This window comes from Triticum urartu, chromosome 7, assembly GCF_003073215.2.
Source record: "Triticum urartu cultivar G1812 chromosome 7, Tu2.1, whole genome shotgun sequence".
Lineage (NCBI taxonomy): Eukaryota > Viridiplantae > Streptophyta > Magnoliopsida > Poales > Poaceae > Triticum > Triticum urartu.
In genome coordinates, this window is record NC_053028.1 from 525,614,880 (window position 1) to 525,629,685 (window position 14,806).

Here is a 14,806-nt window from a genome sequence, read left to right on the forward strand (position 1 = left end):
TGTTCTATTATGGGCTGGATTTCCATGACCTAGCCCCAAATTCCTTCCTCCACGTCTCAGCATTTATCGTCGTGTGCGAGGGTCTCCTCCACATCCCCCCACTTCGGCCTATGTCTCAAGGTTTTTAATGTGAAGCTGAAAGTGGTCGACAGGCAGCATGCAGACTGCGGCGGGGCCATGGTGAGCAAGCTCACCAACATCACCTGGCCCAAAGGGGCTTTTGTGGTTACCGTCAAGATATGGCAACAGGAGTGGTTCTATATCACCGAACCTCGGGGCGCCACCTGGGCGGCCACTCCTGAGTTTAGATCCGGACCCCCAATGCGGCTTTCATCATGGGTCAACAAGGGCCTGGACTGGGCGTCCACTGACAAAGTGATGCTGCTGCAAAAGTGCATCAAAAATTTGATAGAGAAGAACACCACCCTCATTGATGTGATCAGGTGATGCTTTTCCGCCGGATTCTCCCCTGCCAATATTGACCCCTCCATATGTGGGAGTTCAATCCAGAGGATTCACGAACCCTGCAGCAATTCTTCGGCATGACACATGAAGATATCTGGAAGCTGCTCTTCAAGGCCCACAAGTCGTGGCCGGAGACGACCAATGACATCGGCCTCGACTGCGCTCATCCAGCCACACCAGTAAGTTCTCTAGCTTCTGAATACAACTTTGGTTTGTAAATCCAAGGGTATGCTAAACCTTGCATCCTTCAATTAGGGCTGGACAAAGAAGGCAGAGCGCATACGATGTCCAGCTCTGCAAACGAGGATGCTGGTCTCGATGCCGTACCAGGCGCCAGAGAAGAAGACCAAGAAGAAGGGCAAGGAGTCCAAAAGTGTCTTTCGCCGAAGAGGTACCTCGGACACTGCGTCCGGAGATACTGGAGGTCCCTCCTCCCGCGAGGGAGATGAAGACAAGGAGGAAGAGGAGGAGGAGGAGAGAAATTCTCCCCTCAAGGGAGGGAAGAAGAAAAGGGGGGCCTCTGTGGGACTAGAGGCGGAGGCGTCCAAGAGGGGGAAGATTTCCCTTTCGGACGATTCGCACTCGGACACTGAAGACATCCCTGAGTGGCGCCCCAAGCCAAAGCCCCTAGCTGGATCATAAGTATCTAAGGACACCGTAAAAATTTCTGGTTTCATGCTTTATAGCTTGAACATATTGAATTGTGTGCTATAGTCCGGCTCGCGATCTTCCCCAACTATCATCGTCTTCAGGGAATTCGCTGAGGGCGAATATGATGGAGAGCGAGATGCCTCCACAGGCCTCCTTGCTCACTGCCACGGACAACACCGAAGTGTTGTCCCGAAGTACCTTTCCAAGCCATGGAGAGGTGCGGGGGGCGCCCAGACGGTGCCAGAGGGTAACACCTCGGCTGCCGAAAACATGGGGGAACCAACCCTCATGGAAACTGGCAATGGCGGCCATGCCCAATCCGGCCCCCAATCGAATACCATGCCGGCATACCGTATGGCTCTGGAATTGAGTGAGCAGCCTTCTTTGAAGGAAGGGGGTGCGTTGACTCCACCAGCGACCTCTATCAATCCAGAGGCGCCGGATACTCTAATGGAAGTACTTCAGCGCGCTTCCATTGTGGAAGACCACCGTACTCTTATGGGTACGGTGGTTAAGAAGTTTCAGTCTACTAAAAGCGGATTGCACGAAGCCTTTACCAGCCTACTAACAGGCTTTGAGGTATGTGAATTAATATTCCTTAGCTGCTTTGTATATGCAAAAAAACATGCTTGTGTGTAGATAGTAGCCCTTGAGACTATGTTCGTTTTTTCCAAAGAAGGGTCGAATAGAGGATCAAGTAGTATTCACAGGAGATAACAAACGTGTCTATGTTGATAAATAGGCTTCTCTGTTAGCGGCAATCGCCCATGCCACCGAAGTGCCCGAGCTTAAGCAGAAGCTGGAGCTGGCTGATGAAGAACTCATTTGCACCAACAAGTGGTTGGAGGAAACGCAAGGTATGCGGTACCTATATATGTGTCTGGAATGATATGAGCGCTAGTTTGTTATCTTAAAGAGTTTTATGGTTATACTCATAGTGAATGCATCTGAGGTCGAATCTGTAACACCCTCGATGCGACTATATCTCCCACGTGGCGAGGCACGACTTAGAGGCATAATCGCATTGAAGGCATATGTCGCAAGTTAGGCAATCTTCACAACATCCCATGTAATATAAATAATAAAGGGGAGAAAACATAGTTGGCTTACACTCGCCACGTCAATCAAGTACATAAATAACATTACATCAACCAAACACTCATGGCCCGGCTACGGCGCCAAAATAAAAGAGAACCCAACATGCGACATGGTCCCAATCACCCCCAACTGGGCACCACTACTGATCATCAGGAAAGGAAACATAGTAACGTTGAGAGTCTTCGTCGAACTCCCACCTGAGCTCAAACGCGTCACCTAGAGCGGAATCCTCAGGCCCTGCATCTGGTGTAATAGTAATCTGTGAGCCACAGGGACTCAGCAATCTCGCACCCTCGCGATCAAGACTATTTAAGCTTATAGGTAAGGCAAGGTAAAATATATGTGGAGCTGCAGCAAGCGACTAGCAAGTATGGTGGCTATCCTATTCGCAAAAGAGAGCGAGAAGAGGAGGCAAAGCGCGAGCGAGAAACTAGGGAACAACCTGCGCAAACATTACTCCAACACCGTGTCCACTTCCCGGACTCCGCCGAGAAGAGGTCATCACGGTAACACACTCAGTTGATTCATTTTAATTAAGTTAAGGTTAAAGTTATCTACAACCGGACATTAACAAATTCCCGTCTGCCCATAACTGCGGGCACGGCTTTCGAAAGTTCAAATCACTACAGGGGAGTCCTAACTTAGCCCATGACAAGCTCTCACGGTCAACGAAGGAATAGACCTCCTCCCAAGACGTTCCGATCAGACTCGGTATCTCGGTTCTTCAAGACACTTCGACAGGTTAAAACAAGACCAGCAACACCGCCCGAATGTGCCGACAAATTCCGATAGGAGCTGCACATATCTCGTTCTTAGGGCACACTCAGATTAGCAAGACGACGGGTAGGCCAGCCCAGAGTTGCCCCTGGTAGCCCTGGACATCGCTCGGTGGGACCAACACTCAGAGGAGCACTGGCCCGAGGGGGCTAAAATAAGATGACCCTCGGGCTCCGGAAACCCAAGGGAATAGAGGCTAGGTGGCAAATGGTAAAACCAAGGTTGGGCATTGCTGGAAAAACTTTAATCAAGGCGAACTATCAAGGGGTTCCCATTATAACCCAACCGCGTAAGGAACGCAAAATCCGGGAACATAACACCGATATGACGGAAACTAGGGCGGCAAGAGTGGAACAAAACACTAGGCGAGAGGCCGAGCCTTCCACCCTTTACCAAGTATATAGATGCATTAAGATAACAAGATAATATGATGATATCCCAACAAGTAAATAAATGTTCCAACAAGGAACGACCTTCGATCTTCACCTGCAGCTAGCAACGCTATAAGAGGGGCTGAGCAAAGCGGTAACATAGCCAATCAACGGTTTGCTAGGACATGGTGGGTTAGAGGTTTGACATGGCAAATTTGGGAGGCTTGAAAGAAAGTGGTAGGCATCGTAGCATTGGCATAGCAAAAGAGCGAGCAAACTAGCATAGCAAAGATAGTAGTGATTTCGAGGGTATGATCATCTTGCCTGCAAAGTTGTCAGAGTTGACTGGATCCTCGAAAGAAAACTCAACGGGCTCCTCGTTAGCAAAATCGTCTCCCGGCTCTACCCAAACAAGACAAATAAGCAACAAGGACACAATCAACCACGTGCAAGAATCAAACAATATGATGCAAAGATGATGTGCTATGCGGGATGCGATGCGGGATGCATATGCAAGATGCGACAAGAAATGCATGAACCTGGCCTGAACATGGGAATCCAAGTGTGCCACGGGAAAGATGAGATGAAATCGCTTGAAAACGATATAAAGAACGCCGGAATCGGAGTTACGGTTTGGAAATGGCAAGCGATTCAAATATGACACCGGTCTGCGATTTACAGCAAGTAGCCATCTAAATGCAACGAAATGAACATGCTACAGCACTCAAACATGACAACAAAGTACATGGCAGGGATGCATTCAAGATGCTTAACAAAATTCTAGCACTGAGCTACGGCCAATTCATCCATTAACAGGTTTAAACAAGCATGGCAAAAATGCATACGGCAAACAGATCTCAGACTTAGTGAAATTAACACTTGTCTGGAATTTCAGATCAGGTAGCACTCTTCGGAGCAACAAAACTACATGCTACATGACCTGAACATGGCAAAGTAAAGCATGGCATGGAGCTACTCAAAGAGATTAACAAAAGTCCCTTAGTTACCTTGAGCCAAAAGGGATCAGAAAATACAATTGCAAGCATGTGAACATAGCAAAAACATAATCAGTTTTCAGACTTAGTGAAAACTGGAGTATGCTGAAAACATATATCAAGTAGGCATGTTTACGAGCTCGATGACCCACTACAGGGCAAGTCATGACAAGCTAAGCATACATCCATCAAGAATACACAAAATGCAAGCTAGACATGGCAAGAACAATAACCTAGCATGCACGGATCAACGACAACAACATCGGCAAAATTGCAAACAAGTTGACAATCTGCCCAGATTCACAAAGTAGCAAAAGTAGAGCTTTATTGACTCAAGCTAGGGTGCTCCATAATTGCAAACAAAGACATGGATGGATAGAGCACTACAAGATTAACAAAAAAATCCTTACTGATCATCCTCAAAAGAGGCACGAATCACTAGGAAACAACACGAACATATGGCATCATGAGATAAACAAATCAAGGACTTAGTGGAATTGCTAAGTCCCTGAAAACAGAATTAGCAAGTGCACCACTTTGCAAGCTCGTGCTAGTCACCACACACATCACAAAAATACATGGGTTGCACCTTTGGAAATAGAACAAAACCCTTAACAAAACATATGTAGAACATCTGGGCATATCATGCACACATTAATCATGGCAAAAAATGACAAAAAGGCTAAATGGAGTAGCAGATCTGACAATAATCTCAAGTAGCCCTCTTCTAACAGCATTTCGGGCATCAAGATGAACTCAAATGAAAATGATGCAATGGAATGAAATGATGTACTCTCTGAGATGAACATTTTTATCTGCTATATGCCAAAAACGGAGTTACGGATGCAAAGTTACGAGGCTATGAACATGCGCATATAGGCTAGGGTTTGGAGAGAATAAGACAACCCGAGGAGATATTTTAAGATCTGGATCGCACGTGGATCAAGGTTCGACAGAATCTCGCCGGAGTTCACTATAGACGGCCGGAGGCGACGAGGAGGACGGCGGAGGGCGGCGGGGTCGCCGGAGAGGAGGCGAGGGGCGGCCGGGGCGGCATTGAGGCGGCGGCGAGGCGGCACAGACGCGGCGGCCGGGGCGGCGAGCGGCCGGGTGACGGGCGGCGGAGCTGCGGCGGCACGGCGCCGGCGCGGTGGCGGCGGGGAGCCGGCGAGCGGCGCGGGAGGAGGAGAAGGTCGGGCGGCGGCGGAGGAGGACCGAGCCGCGGGGGCTCTCCTCGGGCCCGGCGGGCCGCAGGCGGTGGCGGCGGCGGGGTCGGACACGTCCGACTCGGCGCGGACATTGTCCGGCGGCGGCGGATCTGGGGTTTTAGGGTTAGGGACGAGGGGAGACCCGGGATTTCGGGGAGAGGCCTTTATATAGGCATAGAGGGAGCTAGGAGAGTCCAAATGAGGTTCGGTTTTCGGCCACGCGATCATGATCAAACGCTCTAGATGATGGAGCAGGTTTAGGTGTGTTTTGGGCCAAATTGGAGGGGTGTTTGGCTGCAACACATACAAGGCCTTTTCGGTCCCTCGGTTAACCGTTGGAGTATCAAACGAAGTCCAAATGATACGAAACTTGACAGGCGGTCTACCGGTAGTAAACCAAGGCCGCTTGGCAAGTCTCGGTCCAATCCGGAAATGTTTAATCCCCACACACGAAAGAAAGCTAGAAATGACCACCGAAGGAGAACGAAGTGCCGAAATGCAAAACGGACAACGGGGAAAATGCTCGAATGCATGAGATGAACACGTATGCAAATGCGATGCACATGATGACAAGATATGGGATGCATGACAACGATAACAACACACGGAGACAAAGACCCGAACCCGAAAAAATAAAATAACTTAACGCCGAAACGGCAAGAGTTGGAGTACAAATTGGGAAAGTTACATCCGGGGTGTTACAGAATCCCTCAAGAGCGCGATGGCCAAAGCCAAAAAGGAGGCGGAGGAGGAACGAGCCACCTTCGAAAATAGGAAGCGAGGTTGGATGAATTCCAACAAGAGATCTAGGATGCCATAAGCAAATGTGAGTCCTTGGAGCGCAAGATTTCTGATCAAGACTCCGAACTTGCTAAGGCCCTCCAAAGCGTGGAGGAGGCCCAGCTTGAAGCCCAAGGCGCCTGTCGGGAGATCCAAGAGGCAAGGAAGATAGAGGCGGGTAAGGCCTTTAATATGCAGAGCAAATTTGTAAGGACGAGATACATCTTACTGACCCGGGTTTGCATTCTCAAGGAGAATTTGCGGATCTGCCCCGGAGTCTTGCTGACGCCGTGGAGTTTTTCTAAGCCGAAGAGGGGAGCTCGACAGAGAAGCTGTTCTGGTCGCAGTACCTTGCGCCAGAGCATCCGGTTTCCCTCAGCGATCAGCTAAAGCAGCTGACCGAACTACATAGGGTGGCCGAATTATCCATGACGGATGTCATAGTCCATCTTTGGCCAGCCGACCGCATACCCAGCAGCTACTTCAGACTCGTGAAGCGGCTAGTCAATGCCTGCTCCCAGCTTGATGCCATAAAGTGGTCCGTTTGTACCGAAGGTGCCCGGATGGCCATCGCCCGTGTCAAGGTGCGGCGGGTGAAGATGAATGCCACCAAGCTTGCAACCGAGGGACCGCCCGCAGGCAAGGAGCACCGCAGGCCGGAGGGGTATTTTGACGAAGTCCTGGAAGGATCCCGCATTGTAGAGGGCCAGTGTTCGAAGGATATTATTTTTGAATGAATGTATCTGGGCTCCCGAACTAAACAAGACCTTTGTATAATATATTTTCTTGTTTTGTCTCAAATTATATTCCTCATGTGTGGCCGTTTGCTGTATCTAAGATTTTGCCAGTCGTCGGCTTCAGCCCCTAAGTAGATATTACAGGTGTGTTCGGTATAGCATGTGAGCATACTTGACCCAACATGGTGGTCCTTAAAGGAGGTGGTAATGCGACAAACTAGGCAATCGGACTATGTGGCTTTATCACTCTCACTTAGCCATAGGAGTTTGATAGTGGGGCTAAGAACTAGCCCTTGGGGAGCATGCGGCTGTCCGAACTGGGATACCTTAGGCGTGTGACCGAGCCGAAGTCGGTCCTTCGTGTAATACGGAAAAAATGGCAAAAGATTTATGTGAAGTCGCCGAATAGCTGACCAGCTCTCGCAGCATAATGATAGTCAGTTTTCGGCTTTCTCTACTGAGCCGTTTGACCAGATGAGCCAGAAACACAATCGTAGTATTTCTCCTTTTACTACCCTAGCCAAACTAGCGGAACGTAAGGTAGTAACCACAGGAGCCAGGCAACCAAACTATTGACCAAAGACATGATTCGGAGCTGATGCATATAATGCCATATTCGGGACGCCGAAGCATACTATAAAAGTGTTCGGGCTTCTTATCTTTGAATAATATATGTGGCCGGATAAAGCCCCTGGCGATTTGAATCGTGCTGAGGTGTATGTGCCAATCTGACATAAAGACGGTACATAGGTTAGCCAACAATCCAATACCCCACTAGGTTAGGCGAAGACTGCTTCCATTATAGCCTGATTGATCTGTCAGAACGCATTTTTACCGAGAATGCCATAATTGTCAAGGCTATTTCACATGCCAAGAAATTGAGAACAAGGGAAAGATGTATACAGGTCCTTAAAAACGAAACTGTAATCTTGAAGATCCTTTGGACACTCCGCCGCACGTCTGCGTCGCTTTTCGCCTTGATGTGTGATCCTTTGAGAGGATGGACGGTCGAGTACATAGAACGGGCCTGGACGAGGGGCCCTTGGTACAATCAAAAAGTGATGTGGGTTGTAAAAGAACCTAAAAAAATAAGAAAAGGTGGATAATATGAGAGTCCAGATAGGGTTGAGCCGTATTGTGGACTATGTTTTCGGTGTGCCTCCGTCTTTGCCCATGGTATCTTTAGTGCGTAGTTATGTGCGCGTGATACGTATGACGCTACCAGGTTGTGGTTTTGACGGAGGCTGAATTGCTAATCTAGCTCTGGATGAGCCGGACTGCCATTAGGCAGGGTAGATCGGACTCGTTTGATAGTATCCGGGGTCTTGACTACCGATGTAGTATTCGGTTTGTTAAGGCCACCCTGTGCTTCAGCTGCGAGAGCCGTGGTATGCTCCTCAGTACCGAGGGAGCGTTCCATGTTTCCATTGACTATTATAATGCCACGCGGTCCGGGTATCTTGAGCTATAGATAAGCGTAATGTGGGACCGCATTGAAACAGGCGAACGCGGTCCGTCCGAGTAGTGTGTGATAGCCACTACGGAAAGGGACGATGTCGAAGATCAAGTCCTCGCTCCAGAAATTATCCGTTGAGCCGAAGACTACCTCTAGCGTTATGGACCCTATGCAGCGGGCCTCTACGCTGGGTATCACTCCTTTAAAGGTGGTTTTGATGGGCTTTATTCTTGACGGATCAATGCCCATTTTATGGATAGTGTCCTGGTAAAGCAGGTTAAGACTGCTACCACCATCCATAAGGACGCGCGTGACATGGAATCCGTCGATAATTGGATCGAGGACTGATACGTCTCCATCATATATACTTTTCCAAGCACTTTTGCCCTTGTTTTGGACTCTAACTTGCATGATTTGAATGGAACTAACCCGGACTGACACTGTTTTCAGCAGAGTTACCATGGTGTTATTTATGTGCAGAAACAAACATTCTCGGAATGACCTGAAACTTCACAGAGCAACTTTTTGGAAAATATAAAAAATACCTGCAAAAGTTGAAGGCTAGGGGGCCCACCACCTGTCCACGAGGGTGGGGGGCGCGCGCCCCTGATGTTTACTACACAACCGTCTCCTTGTAGACGTTGTTGGGCCTCCAAGTGCAGAGGTTTGTAGGATAGTAGCAAATTTCCCTCAAGTGGATGACCTAAGGTTTATCAATCCGTAGGAGGCGTAGGATGAAGATGGTCTCTCTCAAGCAACCCTGCAACCAAATAACAAAGATTCTCTTGTGTCCCCACCACACCCAACACAATGGTAAATTGTATAGGTGCACTAGTTCGGTGAAGAGATGGTGATACAAGTGGTATATGGATAGTAGATATAGGTATTTGTAATCTGAAAATATAAAAACAGCAAGGTAAAGAATGATAAAAGTGAGCGTAAGCGTTATTGCAATGCATTGAAACAAGGCCTAGGGTTCATACATTCACTAGTGCAAGTTCCCTTAACAATAATAACATAATTGGATCACATAACTATCCCTCAACATGCAACAAAGAGTCATCCCAAAGTCACTAATAGCGGAGAACGAACGAAGAGATTATGGTAGGGTACGAAACCACCTCAAAGTTATTCTTTCCAATCAATCTGTTGGGCTATTCCTATAAGTGTCACAAACAGCCCTAGAGTTCGTACTAGAATAACACCTTAAGACACAAATCAACCAAAACCCTAATGTCACCTAGATACTCCAATGTCAACTCAAGTATCTGTGGGTATGATTATACGATATGCGTCACACAATCTCAGATTCATCTATTCAACCAACACAAAGGACCTCAAAGAGTGCCCCAAAGTTTCTACCGGAGAATCACGACGAAAAAACATGTGCCAACCGCTATGCATAGGTTCATGGGCGGAACCCGCAAGTTGATGACCAAAACGTACATCAAGTGGATCACTTGATATCCCATTGTCACCACAGATATCCACGGCAAGACATAGATCAAGTGTTCTCAAATCTTTAAAGACTCAATACCATAATATAACTTTAAAGGGGAAACTCAATCCATTACAAGAGAGTAGAGGGGGGAAGATACATCATAGGATCCAAATATAATAGAAAAGCTCACGATACATCAAGATCGTATCATCTCAAGAACACGAGAGAGAGAGAGAGAGATCAAACACATAGCTACTGGTACATACCCTTAGCCCCGAGGGAGAACTACTCCCTCCTCATCATGGAGAGCGCCGGGATGATGAAGATGGCCACCGAAGAAGGATTGCCCCCTCCGGCAGGGTGCCGGAACGGGTCTAGATTGGTGTTCGGTGGCTACGGAGGCTTCTGGCGGCGGAACTCCCAACCTATTGTGCGTTCTAGAAGTTTTAGGGTATGTAGGTATATATGGGTGAAAGAAGTACATCGTTGGACCGAAGGGGGGGCACGAGGCAGGGGGGCGCGCCCTAGGGGGGTGGGCGTGCCCCCCACCCTCGTGGGCACCTTCCTTCTTTCCTGACATGCACTCCAAGCTTTCCCGGTAGCTTTCCTTCCAAAAATAAATTCTCTAGTTGATTTTGTTCCGTTTCGACTCCGTTTGATATTCCTTTTCTTCGAAACACTGAAATAGGCAAAAAATTGCAAATCTGGGCTGGGCCTCCGGTTAATAGGCTAGTCCCAAAAATAATATAAAAGTGGATAATAAAGCCCAATATTGTCTAAAACAGTAGATAATATAGCATGGAGCAATCAAAAATTATAGATACGTTGGAGACGTATCAAGCATCCCCAAGCTTAATTCGTGCACGTCCTGGAGTAGGTAAATGATAAAAACAGAAATTTTGATGCGAAGTGCTACTTGGCATAATTTCAATGTAATTCTTCTTAATTGTGGTATGAATATTCAGATCCGAAAGATTCAAGACAAAAGTTCATATTGACAAAAAATGATAATACTTCAAGCATACTAAGCAATTATGTCTTCTCAAAATAACATGGCCAAAGAAAGTTCATCCCTACAAAATCATATAGTTTAGTCATGTTTCATTTTCGTCACACAAGAAGGCTCTCATCATGCACAACCCCGATGACAAGCCAATCAATTGTTTCATTATTTAGTAATCTCAAACTCATAAACTTTCATGCAATACATGACCGCGAGCCATGGATATAGCACTATGGGTTGAATAGAATAATGAGGGGGTTATGTGGAGAAGACAAAAAAGGAGAAAGTCTCACATCAACGAGGCTAATCAATGGGCTATGGAGATGCCCACCGATTGATGTTAATGCAAGTAGTAGGGATTGCCATGCAACGGATGCACTAGAGCAATAAATGTATGAAAGATTAACAAAAGAAACTAAGTGGGTGTGCATCCAACTTGCTTGCTCACGAAGACCTAGGGCACTTGAGGAGGCCCATTGTTGGAATATACAAGCCAAGTTCTATAATGAAAAATTCCCACTAGTATATGAAAGTGATAACATGAGAGACTTTCTACTTTGAAGATCATGGTGCTACTTTGAAGCACAAGTGTGGTAAAAGGATAGTAACATTGTCCCTTCTCTCTTTTTCTCTCATTTTTTTGGGCCTTCTCTTTTTATTATGGCCTTTCTCTTCTTTTTTATGGCCTTTCTCTTTTTTTATTCCTCACTTGGGACAACGCTCTAGAAAATGATGATCATCACACTTATATTTATTTACAACTCAATGATTAGAACTCGATACTGAAAGTGCGTTATATCGACTAGAGGGGGGGTGAATAGGCGATTTTTATGAAATTCTTCACTGAGGAATTTGCCGATGAGGAAATTCCTTAGCGAAGAACTACTAGCAGCGGAATAAGTACTCAAAATGAAACATAATAGAATACAAGCATAGTCATCATGATGAAATGAAGACAGGCACAGAGTACAGGAAGCGTAAGCACAGGATAATACAGGATGAAGACAAACAGACTGAAGAAATTGAACTGAGGAAATTGAGAAAGTCTTCAGTCAAAGTCTTCAAACACAGATATGAACAAACACACAATACAGTTATGAGGAAATGAAAGGGTTGAGGGAATAGAACCAGTAAGCTTGGTGAAGACATTGATTTGGTAGACCAGTTCCAACTGCTGTCTTAGTTGTACGGCTGGTTGGAGCGGCTAAGTATTTAAACTCGAGGACACACAGTCCCGGACACCCAGTCCTGAACACGCAGCTCATGACACCCAGTCCTCACCATATTCTCCTTGAACTAAGGTCACACAGACCTCGTCCAATCACTCGTGGTAAGTCTTCAGGTGACTTCCGAACCTTCACAAACTTGGTCACTCGGCGATCCACAATTCCTCTTGGATGCTCTAGACCATGACGCCTAACCGTCTGGAAGAAGCACAGTCTTCAAAGGTAACAAGCGTCGGATCCACGCAGGATCAATCTCTTTAGTGATGCTCAATCACTTGGGGTTTTTAGGTGTTTGGGTTTTTCCTCACTTGATGATTTTCGCTGAAAGTCCTAGGAGGATGGGTTGCTCTCAAATGACAAGTGTCAGTTTCTCTCGGAGCATCCAACCAGCTAGTGGTTGTAGCGGGCGGCTATTTATAGCCTAGGGAGCAGCCCGACATGATAAGATATAAATGCCCTTCAATGATATGACCGTTAGGTGTATAGATATTTTGGGACAGCTGGCGCATAGCACAGCAACGGTCGGAATTTTGAGTAGCAAAATCCTCAGGGCTATCATGTTCCTCACTGTGTAGGAAATCCACACTGGCGAATTCCTAAATCCTTAGTCAGAACAAATTCCTGAGAGACCAGAAGAACTTCGTCTTTGTCGCTGAAGAATATGACTGGACTGTATGAGATTTCCAATGGCTTCACTCGAAGGGATTGGTAGGTGTAGGATTTTGAGTTGAGCATCACATGGAAATTTTTCCTTAGTATTTCCTCAACCCCCTTTAACAGTATGGTGTTTCCTATGACTCAAGAAAGAGAAAATGAAAATACGAAAACAAAAGTCTTCACGCTTCATGTTCCTCGAATGAATACCAAGTCTTCAAGGCACACCAATTTCTTCACTTTCAAAGTCTTCAAAAAGTCTTCAGAGATTCAAAGTCTTCAGTCAAAGAACTTCATTTTTAGGGGTCAACTTTCTCTGTAAATATCAAACTCCTCATAGACTTATAGACCTGTGTACACTCACAAACGCATTATTTCCTTAATCTATAAGTCTTCAATACACCAAAATCACTACGAGGCACTAGATGCACTTACATTCTCCCCCTTTTTGGTGATTGATGACAATATAGGATAAGTTTTCAACGGGGATAAACGTATGAAGTGTAAATACTGATATTGAGAAATTTGATTGCAAGATATAGAAAAACTCCCCCTGAAGATGTGCATAGTGAGGAATTTGCTTTTGAAGCAATGCACACTTGAAGAGTTGAATCATGGAGATCTCCCCCTATATCTTGTAATTCATACACGCATTTGATGTATAATAGTGAAAAATTTGAAATGCATGATGAAATATGGTGACTGATGTAATTCAGCATGCGTGCAATAATATTAACGAGGAATAAGCATGGAGAAAAACGTCTCAAGAGTATCAGAGAACCATCGGGTTTAAGTTTATAACTCGATCCAATAAAGTCTCAGAAGAACGAGAGTTGTAACTTGAAAAAATATGCCCATATAGAAAGACCCGCTTGAAGACTAACTCAAAATTCTCCCCCTTTGTCATCAAATGACCAAAAGGATCGAATATGAGGACTAACACCCCTGAAGAATATCAAGTTGACGAAGGAGCGCCAGCGTTGTTGGGGTCGTTTGTTGTAGTAGGGCCTGCCGCAGTGTCGTCCAAGTCTTCATTTTCATCAGTGTCGCGCGATGAAGAATATGAGCTGGCCACTAAGGAAGGAACCTTGACCTTCTTGAATTTTTCGGTGGAGGTGCAGACCGGTCAAAATCCTCCTCCAGACCCATTTTCTTCAGATCATCTTCACCATACAGATGTGACAGAATGGCCCAGGTGCGACCGAACACTTCATGGAGGTAGTAATGGTTTTTCTTCACTGCATTGTGTGTAGTAATCATGTTGTGAAGAAATGAACCAAACTGAAGCTTAACCCATTTATGATTTTGATCCACCTTCAGGTGAAGACTAAGAAGAAGCTCACGATTAGTAATCACACGAGGAGCAGTGGCTTGAGGAGTAGACTTGGGTGCATTGGCAGAGTCATGTGTGGCAGAGTCATCATTGGTGGAATAAGAGGCAGCTTTGCGAAACTGTCCATCCAATGGACGAATGCCTTCATCGATAACAGCTGGTGCCTTGCCCTTTTATCAACTGAGGAATAGGTCTGCTTGAGGACTTCAATCGGGGGCAAGTAGCCGAGGTGATTCTGTAAGTGCATCTAGTGCCACCCCTAGTTGGTTTTGGAGTATTGACGACAAACCTAGTTGAGGGACTAATGTGTTTGTGAGAATTGCAGGATAACACAGGTAGAAGTCCCTCATTGATTTGGTTTTCCTACCAGAGATGACCCCTAAAAATGAATGAAGACATTGAAGTCAAAGGTGGTATATGAAGATATTCACATTGAAGACTATGACAAGAGAAGACACCACATGAAGCCTATGGAGCTCGAAGACTTAGATCTTTCGTAGTTCTCTTTCTTCTGTGTTGAGTCATAGGAACCACCGTACTGTTAAGTGGGGTCCAAGAGAACCAGTCAGAATGACTGAAGTGATGCTTAAACAAAACCTATGTTTTCGAGT